This window comes from Mus pahari, chromosome 18 (assembly GCF_900095145.1).
Source record: "Mus pahari chromosome 18, PAHARI_EIJ_v1.1, whole genome shotgun sequence".
NCBI lineage: Eukaryota > Metazoa > Chordata > Mammalia > Rodentia > Muridae > Mus > Mus pahari.
Window position 1 is genome coordinate 59,164,897 of NC_034607.1, and position 16,528 is coordinate 59,181,424.

The 16,528-nt window shown below is 39.5% G+C and overlaps 1 non-coding gene across 1 annotated transcript; it reads right to left on the reverse strand.

Moving 5' to 3' along the window:
* Positions 1 to 8,951: 8,951 nt before the first annotated feature.
* Positions 8,952 to 9,060, reverse strand: LOC115062547. Its single transcript, XR_003842488.1, has one exon. It is a non-coding gene; the product is annotated as a U6 spliceosomal RNA (small nuclear RNA).
* Between the last annotated feature and the right edge of the window lie 7,468 nt (positions 9,061 to 16,528).

Below are 16,528 nucleotides of genomic sequence, written 5' to 3' on the forward strand. Positions count from 1 at the left end.
CTGGCCTGTGCTGAAGCTAGGGACCTTGCTCCTGCACTAGTAGGAGTCTGTTACCACCAAAGGCAAGGGGATGTCCCTTGTCTGGGCTGCCACCTGAGGAAATGTTGATTCCTGAGTGATGTGAAGAACTGGACACAACCCAGTTCTAACCAGGGCATTGTGGGAGGGCTAGCCCTGGGGACAGGAAATCTGGGGCAGAGGAGCTGACTATGCCCTTAGCCAGCTTCAGAATTTGGGAGAGCACATTGCAGGAGTTGTAGGTGATCTGCCCTCGAGGATACAAGCATGGGAAATCTGGCCTTAACGCCCCACATGAATGAGGGAGAGATACCCTTCTTCTCCCTTCCCTATCACCACCTGCAACAGGCAGGAGACCTGGCTCTGGAGTCATGAAAGCAGAAGAGCTCCCTTTTGCCCTCACTGCCTCATGCCCCAGCATCAGGCAGAAGAGTTGGTATCATGAGAGCAGTTGTGCAGCACAGAAGAGCTGGCCCAGGATATGGGTGTTGCAGGTGAGCTGGCCCTGCCTCTTTTCTACTGGGCAGCTGTGTAAATGAGTAAGAGATGCCCTCCTCCCATCCCTTGTTCCTCACCATCTATGGCAGGCAGTAAATCTGACCCCAGGGTCATGAGTGTGAGAGAACTGGCCATTTTCCTCTTCAGCTGCAACACTCAGGAGGATGGCCCTGCACCTTGCCTGGGCATCAGGGTAGATGTAGCCAGACTTTTGGCTTCTTCCTGGGTTTCTATTTCTACCACCATTCTCCACCCTTATCTTTTCCACCCCTCCCCCAACACTAGGTAGGACAGAAAGAAGGCTAGAGGGGAAAGAGGGTATTGATCTCCTTAGACTACTTCCTGCTGATAAGGGGCATCAAGTTCCTTGGGGCAATTTTGATCTTCCTTGTCAAGATAACTCCGGCTAACAACCAGCAACAATAGCAACCACCAGCATCAAGAGCAGCAGCTCATTCCTCTCACAGGGCTCTTGCATTTATATAGCCTCTCAAGAGTTTCCACAATTCTAAATGTTATACACTTGAAGAAACTATCTGCAGCTGGCAAAATTGTGCTCCTGCCAGAGTATGAGGCAAATCACAGTCAGCTGCTGCAATCAATCTGAAGCAACCCAATATCCATACCTGGGATTAAAACAAAAACATACTTCCATAACATTTCTATGTTTTTAAAGAAACCAAAATTCATTCTTTTAAAAATTATTCACTGATATTTAATAATTTAATAATTGATTTTTCAGAGGTCATTACATGTTAACATCTTTAAATTTAATTTGGACAATTTCTATCAAGTACTACATACATGAAACCTGGTATTTTATTTGAACAACTTAGAGCATAGACAGAGTTAGAGAAATAATTTATAATGGAATAATTCTAAAATAATTTCTTGAGATTACCACAAAGGGAATTATTATTTCCTTTCAGAGAGGAATCAGAAACAGCCATAGGAAGGCAACTTTTTTTTGTAGAGCATGATTTTAATATTTTCAACTGTTGATATTCAACAAACAGAATAGTTATTTTAAGATATATTTCGTTGTTATGTCTCCCTTTTCATTTCTGATTCTATTAATTTGGATACTGTCTCTGAGCCCTCTGGTTAGTCTGGCTAAGAGCTTATCTACCTTGTTGGTTTTCTCAAAGAACCAGTTCCTGATATTGTTGATTCTTTGCATAGTTCTTTCTATTTGGTTTGATTATTTCCTGCAGTCTACTCTTCTTGAGTGTATTTGCTTCTTTTTGTTCAAGAGCTTTCAGGTGTGCTGTCAAGCTGCTAGTGTAAGCTCTCTCCAGTTCCTTTTTGGAGGCACTTAGAGCTATGAATTTTCTTCCTATCACTGCTTTCATTGTGTCCCATAAGTATTGGTATGATGTGTCTTCATTTTCATTAAATTCTAAAGAGTCTTAAATTTCTTTATTTCTTCCTTGACCAAGTTATCATTCAATAGAGCATTGTTCAGCTTCCATGTATATGTGTGCTTTCCATTGTTTTTGTTAGTATTTAAGACCAGCCTTAGTCCATGGTGATCTGATAGGGGACATGGGATTATTTCAATCTTCTTGTATCGCTGAGGCCTGTTTTTTGACCAATTATACGGTCGATTTGGAGAAGGTACCTTGAGGTGCTGAGAAGGTATATTCTTTTACTTTTGGATGAAATGTTCTATAACTATCTGTCAGACCCATTTGGTTCATAACCTGGTAAATTCACTGTGTCTCTGTTTAGTTTGTTTTCATGATCTGTCCATTGCTGACAGTGGGGTGTTGAAGTCTCCCACTATTATTGTGTGGGGTGTGATGTGTGCTTTGAGCTTTAGTAAAGTTTCTTTTATGAATGTGGTTGCCCTTGCATTTGGAGCATGCTCAGAATTGAGAGTTCATCTTGGTAGATTTTTCCTTAGACCAGTATCTAGTGTCCTTCCTTAACTTTTTTTTTCCATAACTTTTGGTTGAGAGTTGATTTTATTCTATATTATAATGGCTACTCCAGCTTGTTTCTTGGGACCATTTGCTTGGAAAATTGTTTTCTAACCTTCTACTCTGAGGTAGTGTCTGCCATTGCCACTGAGGTGCATTTCCTGTATGCAGCAAAATGCTAGGTCCTGTTTACCTATCTGGTCTTTTTGGGGGGGAATTGAGTCCATTGATGTTAAGCGATATTAAGGAAAATAATACTTGATTGTTACTTCCTGTTATTTGTGTTGTTAGAGGTAGAATTATGTTTGTGTGGCTGTCTTCTTTTGGGGTTGTTGAAAGGTTACTTTGCTTTTTCTAGGGTGTAGTTTCCCTCCTTGTGTTGGTGTTTTCCATCTTTTATCCTTTGTAGGACTGAATTTATGGAAAGATATTGTGTTGTTTGGTTTTGTCATGGAATATCTTGGTTTCTCCGTCTATGATAATTGAGAGTTTTGCTGAGTATAGTAGCCTGAGCTGGCATTTGTGTTCTCTTAGGGTCTGTATGACAACTGTTCAGGATTTTCTAGCTTTCATAGTCTCTGGTAAGAAGTCTGATGTAATTCTGATAGGTCTGCCTTTATATGTTACTTGACCTTTTTCCCTTACTGCTTTTAATACTCTGTTTTGTGCATTTGGTGTTTTGACTATTATGTGACAGGAGGAATTTCTTTTCTGGTCCTGTCTATTTGGAGTTCTGTATGCTTCTTGTATGTTAATGGGCATCTCTTTCTTTAGGTTAGGGAAGTTTTCTTCTATAATTTTGTTGAAGATATTTACTGGCCCTTTGAGTTGGGAATCTTCACTCTCTTCTATACCTATTATCGTTAGGTTTTGTCTTCTCATTGTATCCTGAATTTTCTGGATGTGTTTGGTTAGGGTCTTTTTGCATTTTGACTGTTGTTTCAATGTTTTCTATGATATCTTCTGCACCTGAGATTCTTTCTTCTATCTCTTGTATTCTGTTGGTAATGCTTACATCTATGACTTCTGATCTCTTTCCTGGGTTTTTTAATTCCAGGGTTATTTCCCTTTGTTATTTCTTTATTGTTCTTACTTCCAGTTTTAGATCTTGGATGGTTTGTTCATTTCCTTCACCTGTTTGATTGTGTTTTCCTGTAATTCTTTAAGAGATTTTTGTATTTCTTCTTTAAGTGCTTCTAGCTGTTTATCTGTGTTCTCCTGTATTTCTTTAAGGGAGTTATTTATGTCCTGCATAAAGTCCTCTATCACTATCATGAGAAGTGATTTTAGATCTGAATCTTTTCCAGTGTGATGGGCTATCCAGTACTTGCTATACTGGGAGAATTGGCTTCTGATGATGCTAAGTAACCTTGGGTTTTGTTGCTTATGTTCTTACGCTTGCCTCCCATCTTCTGATTATCTCTAATGCTACCTTCCCTCACTATATCTGACTGGAACCTGTCCTTCCTGTGATCCTGGTTGTGTCAGAACTCCTCAGAGTTCAGCTGTCTCTGTGATCCTGTGATTCTAGAATTCTGTGATCCTGAGATCCTGGTGTTACCAAGCTCCTGGGATCCTGGGATCCTATGGACCTGTGATCCTAGGTGTATTAGAGCACCTGAGAGTGGAGCATTTTCTGGGTGTTGTGGGACTGGCTGTGGAGTTGGCACCCACAGTCTGCTCAGGGAACCTCTGATCCTATGATCCTAGGTGTGTTAGCACACCTGGGAGTGAGTGGTGCTTCCTCTGGGTGTTGTGGGACTGGCTTCGGAGTTTGTACCCAAAGTCTTCTCAGGACACCAGCCCAGACAGGAAGGAACCTGTACCACTGGTCAGATGGAGTTTCTAGGTGCCTGGGTCCCACTGGTCGCAGTTACTTACAGTGTTGTGACAGATGTTGTGTCCTCCTCACCTCTGATCCTCAGATCCTGGGAGTGTTAGAGCACCTGGGAGTGGATCTTCCTCTGGGTGTTGTGGGACCAAAATACTCACTACAGGTAAAGATGGCCCTGGTTTTAGGGTTGCTAGTGAGCCATCCCTAAGGGCATGAAAGGAGGAAATCCAGCAAGATACCTCTTAGGCCCACATCCAGGTCTTCTAATTGACCCACCCCAACATCTACCCCATCAATGAACTGCTGAAGTACCTGAAGAGACAGGATCTACTGATCCAAAAACTATAGGATCTCCATGACATGGGGCAGCAACAGAATATCTGAGAGGAATTCCAGTGAGGTTCCAGTAATGATAGAGTAGCAGAAGCCAGAGGCTTTGTACTGGACCAACAAATCGTTTCAATGAACATCTGCAAACAAAAAAGGACAAAGTGTGGACAAAAGGGTATACTGTGGGACACACTATGGTACATGACAATTTCCACAGTAAGATTATTTTATTCTGTCCCAGGGCAAGCTGCAGTGGTGGAGGGAGTGATGAGTAGAACTGGAGTATGATGTGAAACCCACAAAGAATCAGTAAAAAGCTTTGTAAAAAAAAAATAAAATAAAAATCATTAAGAAAATATTGGGTGTTATTGGCAAATTTACAGTAATGACTGGTGAAAGAATTTATAATTATGCTGTTATACCATTTTGTCCATGAATATAAAATGGTAGGCAGGATGCAAAGATTAGAATATTTAATGCTTTTACATAATGAAATTATAAAGAAAATATTATTTCCATTATCATATTATCATCTTATTTTACAGTTGACAGTGTTAATGGAAAGATAATTATACATGTATTTGTTCAAAAAATAAGATAATGCCTCAGCCTAGGAAGCTGAAAGAAACAAGGAAGATACTTTTAAAAATAATACATATATATATATATATATATATATATATATATATATATATATATATATCTTATCATTAAGGAGAAACTCTGTGGAAGCAAGACCTCATATTTCTCTATCAATCATCAAGAAGGCATAATTTCTAGTGTATATAATTAAGAAGTATTTCAAGACTGTCCTCCATGGCTTCTCACTTGCTTTATGCCATTCAGAACATAAGTAAAAGCCAAAGGGGGAAAAAATGCAACATGTTGACTTTTAGATGCTTAGGTATAAAGATAAGAGAGTTACATACATCATCCATCAGCTGATTGGGGATTCTTTCACCCTACTTGTACAAAAATAATGAGGAAGCAAAAAGGACTTTAAATATGGGACTCTCTTCCTGCCAAGTTTAGAAACAGCAGCAGCAGGCTAAAACAACAGCAAATGACATTCCCTAATGTGACAGTCTCCATGCAGACAGAGGGTGGTTGGACCCTTGTACCCTGCAGCAGCTACTGTAACAGCCCTCAGCCTACATCTCCCTGAAACCCTTGCCCCTGAAGAGTTAACTGCTCTTCTTGTAACAAAAAACTGGGTTCTTTCCTCTAATTTTCTCTCCTTAATGCTCTGCAAACATTTAGCTGCTTTGTCAATTGCCCTGCAGCCTGCAGATGGTTGCCTGACCTCTTCAGTAGCTACAGGCAGAACTGACTTGGGGTGCCTGCCTGTCAAAACTGCACTCTGAAGCTGGAGTGTGAGTCAGGTAGTAGGCTGGTTAGTAACTTCTGGGTGCTGTGTGTGGCCAGGACCACTCAGGTGCAAACATATGCCACATGCTGAATTCCTGTGAGTGGAAAGAGTCACCAATGACATGATCTGTCATCAGATCCTTAGCTATCAATAGCTGTTGATAATACACATGGAAGGAAAATGGATGCTGAACAAAAGCACAATTGTTTGGGATCCTTGTGCTGATAGTGAAAAGCCAAGTTCAAGCACCCTAGACCATCACTAATGCTAACAGAACCTCTTCACTTATCAAGCTGTCCATTGCAGACATTCTATACTTAGAACTGTGTTCCAAGGACTTAGGAGTATAAAGTGAGCTCTTAGAGAGCCTAAGGTGAAGGGTGTGAAGCCAGGAAGTATGTGGTCCACTTGTGACATATATCCAGGGTCCTCAGCTATTAAGCTGATATGGAGTTTGTCATTTTTCATCTAGCAAGCTGCCACTAAAGCTCTCTAGGTAAGTTTGCTTGCTTGTGCTGCCACTAAAGCTCTCTGGGTGAGCTTGCTTGCTTGTTTTGTACAAGCTCAGCCCACATGACCAAAGGAGGTCAAGGATAGAGAAGTCTTTATTGGACTTGACATTGCAATACAGAAGTGTCTCAATGAGCCCAAGCAACCCTTCTTTAGAGCCTGAAAATGGGTAGTCAGTCCAATCATAACCACATTTGGACCAATCATATGCTTCTTTAGGCTGATCACAGCCTCATGTTTTAGCACGACACAGAGCCATTAAGGCTTGTGTTTTGGATCAATGATAGCTTGTCTTTTAGTAGGTCCCAATCATAGTAAGTCTCACACTAGGAGATTTACTCCATGTCTGGTAGGTGAAAGGGTTCACTACGGTTTACAATTGCAGAATGTCTGCTACACAAATGTTTCTAACAGTCCTGGCTGGGGCAATGGCTTCAAGAGCCAGGGCAATCAACTTCAATCTTTTGCATAATCATTTCAAGGCATCTGTGGAGCATTCCAGAAGGTTGGCTGGTCTTGGCATTAGGGTAGTCCAGCTGGCTGTTACACTGATAGTCCTTTTGATCAGAGCAGCAAAGAGATAGTTCAATAACTGCTAATTAGGGAGTCAAATTGATCTATCCCCAGTGTCTTACTTACTTACAGGAAAATGATCGGAAGGAATGTTTACAAATTTAACTATAAAAAAGTTAGTATTAATACTAAAAGCATTTTTTAAAAAATGCTTTAACAATTCTTATATTTCCCTACTGCCTCGAGAAAGGTAATCCAGTTTGTTTGTCTTGGTTATATCCTTCTAAAATTCATCTTCACGAGGCTCCCTTAACCCTTATCAACTGGACATGGCATAATAGTCTGCCTGTACTCTAGAACAGCAAGGGAGATTCATCCCAGCAAGGAAGTACTCCAAAGGAAATATACCAGCCTACTAATGGATTAACCCAGTTAGAAATCGGGAGCAAAGGAATATGATTAATGACCATATAAATCAGCCTTAAAGATACAGAAGCAAATGGAAAAGCAGAAGTAAATATAGAAGGACAAATTATTCACCAAAATTATCTATAAAAATTAGATTTTCAATAGCACTTACACAGTAGAAAATTGGAATTTTTCTTTTGAGATCAAGAATAAGACAAGGTTGATACCAACATTACTAAAGAAGTAATGATTGGTAAAACAAAGATTAAAATCAATCATCTACAATGAAATGGTTGTGTAGATTAAGGCCACAAAATTAACAAATAAACCACTAGGTGTAACAAGTGTGTGGTAATAAGCTAGTTTATGGCTGTTAATGTCAAATCAAAACACAGAAAAAAATCAACATATTTCTGTGTGCAAATTAAAACAAAAGCTAAAATTTATTTTAAAAATATCTTAGTACATGTATTTATTTCTTTGTTTGTGTGGAGGGTACATGTGGAGGTCAAGGGACAGACAACTTTTGGAAGTCAGCTCTCTCATTCAACCATGTGGGTCTGGGTAATCAACCCAGGTCATCAGGCCCAGAAGCAGACACCTTTATCCCCTTACAACCTTGTTAGATAGCTTCAAAGTCCAGTTTTTGATTCCACTAAAAGCAAGGTTTCAGCACACATTAAAACTGTAGGACAAAGTACAGTTTGTCCATCTAACAAAATGAGCTCCATATTCAAACAACAGATGCAATGTACAAAGTTTGTATCCTAATAGTCAGTCTGCTCAGAATGACCTCTGGAGAATACCTGTCTCCTCTGTCACATAAGGACATTCCCTCCTCCAAAACCTACTAAAATATTTAACATTTATAACAAAATAAACCTATGAAATATTAAGGAAAAAAACCCATTAAGTTGGCATCAAGAACTGGCTTTGCAGTCAGGAACCAGCTTTATGGCTGCAAGTCATCTCCAGTCACGGATCATCTCTGAATCCAGTAATGATGGTGACACCACCCAAAGGTGACAGGGACCTGTGCATCTGTTGCCATGACAATCGCCATACATTCCCAGCATCCACCTGGTCTACCTCCCACCTTTACCTGCGAGCAGTTATGTCACAGCCCGAATAAAAGGTAAACCACTCCTGACCTTCAATCTCTCTCCCTCTTCACTTTCATCACCTCCTTTTGTTCTTTTGCCCCCACAATAAACCTCTCTCCCATGGAATTGTACAGGCCTGGTGTGATCATCTGGATGAGTCACATTCTAACACAACACACTAATCAATGCCTGATAAAGCAGACAATTATAGAAATCTTGTTGATAAAAATTAAAGAAAATTTGACTACGTGTAAATATAAGCCATATGTATAGATCAGGATATCTAATAATGAAAGGCACTCTTTCCCACAGAATCACAATGTATAGATTAATTCAGCTCTAGGGAAATCACAATTGATTCTGTTGAACTTAAAAATCTTGTTTTAAAACATGTGAAATTGAAAAAGCTAATAAGTGTTTGTATTTCATTTACTGTTTGTTTGTTTATAAATATGGAATGCTTCCAGAATTTGCATGTCAGCCTTGAACAAGAGCCATGTTAATCTTCTCTGTATTGCTTCAGTTTTAGTAGATTTGCTACCAAAATGAGAACAATTGTCTATATTTCTTAAGAGAGCACATTTTATTTGACAAAACAAATATGTCAGAAAATCAACACATCATGATTTCAGAGTATTTGAAAAGTGTAACATTTGTCCAAGAATAGATACATGTGTTAATGAAACAGAACTCTCAGTTATAAATCTAGTCAAAAATGGCCTCTTCATTTAAACTCATTTTACCATACAGCAGAGAAAGAAACAACCTTTCAATGAGTGGATGAAGTCAACTGGATATGCATAGAGAAAGATGACACAAGGCTACCTTCTATCAATTTAATAGGTAAGGAAAAAATAAGTATTCTCTCTCTCTCTCTCTCTCTCTCTCTCTCTCTCTCACACACACACACACACACACACACACACACACAGGATAAAGAGACCATAAATGAAAAGGAATTAGCAACTGCAAAAGAAAGAAGGTGAGGGCAACAAAATGACATGATGCTAGAAGTGCTTGGGGTACCAGCCTAAGGTCCCAAGTTCCATGCCCCCAAACCTTGTTAGGAGAACCAAGTCCCCAAAGTGTCATCTATCACCTCCATATACACATCTCTTGGTCACATGTTCATGGTCCATCCTCATGCTCCATCCTGCCTCATGGAAACCTGTTTCTTCTCCTCTCTTTTTTCCTTCTCTCTCTTCATGGTCCCTACTGAGATCCCCTTACTTGATCAGAAATCCTGCCTTCCTCTCTCCCCTGCCTAGTCACAGTCTCTAGCTTTTTATTCACCAATCAGGGATTATTCAGAATGTTCTTTACAGAACATTGGTTAATATAATGCCCAAAAAATAATAAATAAAAATAATATATTTTATAAAGAAGATTAAAATATGCAAAAAATAGATTAAAAATGTTTTGGTGGTGTGCTTTGATAGATTTCCTTAGAACTCCAACTTCTCAGGGTTCACATAACAAAAGAACTTTACAGTGCATATACAAAACCCCTGTGAGATATCACAGAGACTATCTGTATGTCCCAGCATGAGGACATTGAAGACAGGAAAGGCAAGGCCATCAGTGACAAGTCACTCATAAATACACAGTTTTTTTGTTTTTTTTTTTTTTTTTTTTGCTCTTATGGATCATTTAAAAAAATAAATGATTACTTGCCATGATTGCTAATTAGATCTTTTCCAATTATTCAACAGCATAATTGGTTCTGAAAGTAGGAGTAACATGATAAACCCAAGTAAGAAAAATCTGAATAAAGAAAAGAAAACAAAGGGAAATGAGCCCAAAGTTACAGGTGAGGTGGTGTATATTTGAAGAAATCAGGAAAGGTGACAAACAAGTTGTTAGTGACTGTTTCAGAGAGAGGCTGAATGTAAGCTAAATGATGCCAAGGAACTAGAAAGGGCACAGGAGAACAGGGAAAGGTACAGGAAAAATATTAGATAAAATTGATGGGGAAAAGCTAAAAGTCTAAGAGTTTCTGAGCATAGACTTGGGTTAGTGATTAAGCACAGGGCTTTAAGCAAGAAGCGAATATCCTCAGTGGTGGGATTGTGTCCTTACAATCAACTGATCTCATTGAGGAGGGGCAACACCAGAGCTTTATAAATTCTACCCTGTGTACAAGCCCCTGGGATCTGTTCAGAGTGCATGACTCACTTCAGCAGACCAGAACCAGACCTATCATTCTGCATTTCTAGCAAGCTCCCATGGGAAGCTGGGGTTGCTGAGCTATACATCCCACTTTAAGCAATAGAGTTCAATGTGATGTTTTCTAGAGTGTAGCAAGACCCACTCATCATAATTATCATGGTGCTTATTAAAACCATTCATTCTGATCAGTGCTATACATCTGTACAAATTCTGAGTCACTAATGACTACATTCAAATTTTCTTTCAATAATACAAATTTTCATTAATTTATTCACTGATCTGTTTATTATTCATTAATTTTCAGTATTAGAGATCAAACCCATGACTTATATCTCCAGATCTTAATTATATCTTAAATTGTTTCACATTGCTTTAAAGAATGCTAAGAAACATCAAATAAAAGTTAAATCTTGTTGTAGTAAATTTTAATAATCATATTATTCATTTACATTTCAAATAATATCCCCTTTCCAAGTTACCCTGCCACAAATTCCCCCACCCCATCCCATCCCTCTTTCCCCCTCCCACTCTTGTAATAACTTTATGGGGGTTCTCTGTGCCTATTCTAGCCTATTTAGCACCTGAGTAAATGACTACAGACACCAAATTTTATTAACAAGCTGCTGGCTTGTACTTGACAGGTTCTAAGCTATTCTAACCCAACTAGACTATTAATAACCATATAAATGTCCTGTTATTTGCCAACTGGGTATTGCTTTGTTCCATGTGTGTCCTCAGGGTGAGCTTCTCTTGGTCACATGTTCATGGTCCATCCTCATGTTGCATCCTGTCTCATAGCAAACTCTTTCTTCTCCTCTCCTTTATTCTTCTCTCTCATGGTGGTCCCTATCTGAGATTCCCTCACTTGATCCTAATTCCATTCTCCCCTGCACAGTCACAGTATCTGGCTTTTTATTTTCAATCAGAGATTATTGGGAATGTTCTTTACAGCACATTGGTCAATACAATGCCCATGTCTAGACTGAGTGGGGTTTTTACAGAACACAGTATCTGAATGCACAGTACACAAAACCAATCCCAACAAAGTCTGTTTTCATTTCGTCTGTTAATCTGTCCCTTATTTCTCTTTCTTAGTCTTTTTTTCTTCGAATCATCATCAGGAAAATGTAAAGGCATAAGGATAAGAGGTTAGAGAGATAGCTCAGCAAATAAGAGCTTTTTCTACGAAAGCATGGGGAGCTGGGATCATATCCCAGAACCAATAAAAATATCCAGTTCTGCCTGCACATATAGCTCTAACCCTATAGCTCAAAGAGGCATGGGGGTGAGGGATGGAGAGCAGGAGGATTGCTGGGACTTGCTGCATTCCACTCTAACTCCAGGTTCAGTGAGACAGACTGTCCCAGAAGAGTAACACAAACAGGGAGAACAAGATACCCAACATCCTCTCCTAGCCTCAGTCCATGTGTATGGGCATGAACACCATATGCATATGCACACATGCACACACACATACACACAAACATACACACATGTGTGCATACACACAGAGAAAGAGAGAGAGAGAGAGAGAGTGTGTGTGTGTGTGTGTGTTGGCAGCTCTCTAACAGTATGAGATCCATTATTTCTTGCCAAGTCTGTTCTTTTTTGTTGTTGTTGTTTTTGTTTTTGTTTTCGAGACAGGATTTCTCTGTATAGCCCTGGCTGTCCTGGAACTCACTTTGTAGACCAGGCCGGCCTTGAACTCAGAAATCTGCCTGCCTCTGCCTCCCGAGTGCTGGGATTAAAGGCGTGCGCCACCACGCCCAGCTCACCAAGTCTGTTCTTACACTATGTAAATAGAAAGTCTTCCTAGAAACAAAAATGCTCTCTCTCTAGTGCTCTGCAAGACTGGAAAGAGTATGTTCTCCCTAATTTGTCCAAATTTGGAATTCTGTAGTCATTTCTGTTGCCTGAGTTTTTGTTTTTTTTTCTACAACAGTGGAAAAGACTGATGTGATATCATTACTATTTCAAGGAGGGGTCACATAGCAAAACTACCTAAATTCATGAATGGAGGTACAGATTTATACACAAGGTTCACCATTAACCTCTCTCCTGGGAAGCTGGACTTAAGTAGTTCTCCAAATGTCCTCATGTGCTGAATGGCTATTTGAACTCTGTTGGTATCTTCTATTAGCACTCATTAGCAAACATGAGATCTTTCTGTTTCTGAGACTGTCAGCTCTGATTACAGGATGAGAACTGAACAGCTTCTTTGACCAAATTACATCTTGGCACTTACAGCTGTGATCCACTTTCCAATGATTATTTCAAAACCCATTAAAATGAAGATAATCAAGAGGGTGATTCTCATCTGAAACCATTAGATGCAAAGTCGCGTATTGCTCTCAGACTAACACTGTTCAAAAAGACAAATACCCGATATTGAAGCTCATGAACAAAAGCAAGAATGTTCCCACATAAACCCTTTGTTCAGGACTTGCACAGATCCTTGCTGCTTCACCTGTGCTTTCTTGTTTAATTTGGAAACATAACAAGCAGCTGACAAAGGCTATATCAAGCTTTTGCCTTGTCTTGAATAGAAAAGTAGACATCAATTCCTGTGTGGTATTGCCTTTGAAATGTTTTTCCCCATCCTTAAAGGTAAACCCTGCAGATATCTGAAAGGATGTAGTTGATCTGCTACTCTTTCAAGAACAGAGAAGATTGTGGTTAGCTAACTAATGAACCATCATACTTTGAAAGCTTCTTGTACCCAGTCTTAGGAAACGTGCTGAAAATGTGAACAACAGAATTTAAAAAGCAAATTCTGATCTAGTAAAGGACCTAGCTTCTGTTGCAACAGGGGGAAAAAGGACAAAATAATTCACTTAGAGTTAAGACAATGGCTTTACTTGTACTCATTTTATTGTTGCCCTGTTTTATTGAGACTCTGTGTCAAATAAATATAAGAGTTTTATAAATCTATTAATATCAGCTCAGTTTTGAACCTTTATTTTCAATATTACAATTAAGGGTTGTTGGAATACATTATAAAATCATACAGAACCATGGTGCTTAAAGTAGTCAAGGAAAGCTCTAGATTGTAGACTCCCCTAACTGCATGTAGTGAGTGCAAGACCAAGAAGTATCTTTTAGCAACTTCAAAACCTCTTGTGGACATGAACACCTAATGTGTTTTTTTTTTTATATGAAAATAATGTTCTGTCATCATGTAAAGAATACAAAAATTTCCAAAAGAACACTAAAAACCTATATCCACATATATTTTATGTGGGATTTATTGTATGTAACACTTAGATGTAAACATTTTTAAAGAAATAAAAGTTAATGGAGAACGAACTAAACAAACAAACAAACAAACAAACCAATGGTCTCAGCATGTGGGCAGACTCTTAAAACTGGCTTATATCAGATACTCCAAGTGAATGATACCAAACTTTTAGATGAATGATGAAAGAATATTATGTTGTGGAACATGGCCACCACAGGACCATTGGTAAATACCTGGCCCTAGCTAGTTGTGCAGTTTTAGAAGATTGTGGAAACTTCCATTAGCAAGGGTAGTGGGGATCAGTAACTGGAGGTCTAACTCTCAGGGCCACAGCCCAGCCTCCTTCTAACCTAAGGGCTGCACGTTTTGTCTAGCACCAAAATCTTCAATAAGCTGCCTCAATGGACTCAATCCAACTCTCATAACTTTCTGCCATGATGGACTGTTCTCCCTGAGCCATGATTCAAAATAAATCTTTCCTCATTAAATTCTTCCTGAAAAATAATTTGGTCTACAGAGAAAAAGTAACTAATTTAGAAATCAATAGAAGAATGTAACTGGTTTAACTGGATATCTACTTGTAGAAGGATGCAAATAGATTCATATCTATCACCTTGTACAAAACTCAAGTCCCAGTAGATAAAAGACCCCAAGCATAAAGATAGATGCACTAAATCTGATAAGAGGAAAGTGGTAAATAGCCTTGAATGCATAGGTACAAGAGACAGCTTCCTGAAGAGAACATCAACAATTCAGGCACTAAGCTCAACAATGAATAAATGGGACTTCATGAAACAGAAAAGCTTCTGTAAAACAAAGGATATCTTCAATAGGACAAAACGGCAGCCTACAGAACGGGGAAAGTTCTTTACCAACCCTATATCCAACAGAGGGCTTACATACGAGTATATAAAGAACTCAAGAAATCAGACTTCAACAAACCAAATAACCCAATTTAAAACATGGAGTTATTCTCTCTAAACAGAATTATCAACAGAGGACTTTATAATGGATAGGAAGCACGTAAAGAAATGTTCAGTATTCTTAGTCATTGGGGAAATGCAAATCAAAATGATTCTGAGTTTCTAAGTTATACCCCTCAGAATGGCTCACTAAGATCAAAAACTCAACAGCACATGCTGGCTAGGATATGGGAAAAAGGAACACTCCTCTATTGCTGGTGGGAGTACAAACTTATACAACCACTTTGGAAATAAATTTGGCAATTTCTCAGAAATTTTGAAATAGTTCTACCTCAAGACCCAGCTATACCACTCCTGGGGACTTACCCAAAGAATTCCCCCATGATTGCACAAGAACATTTGCTCAACTATGTTGATAGCAGCTTTATTAGTAATAGCCAGAAACTAGAAACAACCTAGATATCTCTCAACAAAGAAAATGTGGTTCATTTACACAATGGAATATTACTAAGCTATTAAAAACAATGGTATCATGAAAATTGTAGACAGATGGATGGAACTAGAAAAGATCATCCTGAGTGAGGTAACCCAGACACAGAAAGACATGTATGGTATGTACTTACTTATAAATGAACATTAGCCATAAAGTGGAGGTTAACCATAATATAATTTGTGGGACTATGAAAGGCAGTCTGTGTTTGGTTGAGCAAAGCTTACTCTGGAGACCCAGTAAAAAACTCTACAAGGGATGGAACAGTGAGCCACATTCCCAGACACAAGCGCCTGACACTATGCATCCCCTAGCTCCTTAATCTTATGACTATCCATCACATATATGATTCCCAAGATCTTGGCATCCTAGATAGACTCCACCCTCACAGTTACCTGACAATAGCCAGGTATGCTCCTCCCCACAGTTACCCTGCAACTGCAAGATAGCCCAGCCCACTATAAAAGGAGCTGCTTGGGCCCTCCTCTCTCTCTTAATCTCTTACCTCTCTTATTCTCATCTTTAGTTCTCCTTCTCCTCCTCTCTTCTCCCCTCTCTTCATGTGGCCATGGCCAGTCTCTTCTTTCTTTCTTTCTTTCTTTCTTTCTTTCTTTCTTTCTTTCTTTCTTTCTTTCTTTCTTTCTTTCTTTCTGCCTTTCTACAATAAAGCTCTAAAACCATGGACCATCTCTGCTCATCAAGATGTGCTGTGCTTGAATGATGGAATAGGACTTCCCCTAAAGAATCATGTCTAATCTCCCTGGGGAAGTTTCTCAGCATTTCCAGCCACAAGTCTGGACCAAGGGCTCTAGCCCACTTGGAAACCATCCAGTGCCTCTCCCTCCTGCCCCCTTTGGCCCCAGGGCTGACTGAGCTGCTCCAAGGACCCTCACTTTGTTCTCAGCTCTTCCATGGTGTCCAGCAACATCCTGTGATGCCCAAGAGCTAGAACCTGTCATCCCTGTCCTCCGTGAGACCCAGTGTCCCCGGACTGCTCCCTCTCTAACCACTCCCCCAACCCACCACCTACTGGGATTCCATGGCTTCCCACTGCCAGATGCTCACCTGGGCTGTGTGGAGAGTGCACAGCAGTCTCCCACATCCACTCACCAAAAGCCACTGACCTCTGGAGGGATGTGGGTTCTCACCCACCCCCTTTATTTCCCTACAACCCGATGCCTGACAATAATCAACAGACCCAAA